This window comes from Plasmopara halstedii, assembly GCF_900000015.1.
Source record: "Plasmopara halstedii genome assembly, contig: Scaffold_444, whole genome shotgun sequence".
Classification (NCBI taxonomy): Eukaryota; Oomycota; class Peronosporomycetes; order Peronosporales; family Peronosporaceae; genus Plasmopara; species Plasmopara halstedii.
In genome coordinates, this window is record NW_020187364.1 from 1,006,667 (window position 1) to 1,007,029 (window position 363).

Genomic DNA, 363 nt, shown 5'->3' on the forward strand with positions numbered 1-363 from the left:
TTCCAATCAATTCACAGCTCATGGTGTTCCAACCATGCCATACCAAGGATATGGTCATACCTTGCCTCCAAGGCTAAGACTAGACACCGTTCCACGATATCAAATCAAGGCACTTGACACCGAGGTCCACAGGGACCCTCAGCATAGTGACACAAGTCCAGGTTGCTAAGCGAACAGTATCGGTGTCACTCAACCCCGCTTCCAGTGCCTCAGCATACAGCTGACTTCCTTAGATCGTGGAGCGTTCAGCATAATTTCCCGACGCACCATAATCGATAAGAATATTCCATGACTTCTTAAAGCCCTTCACGGTCGCTTTGACGACCAGTAAGCCCGGCTTTACACATGTATCGTGTTCAAGAG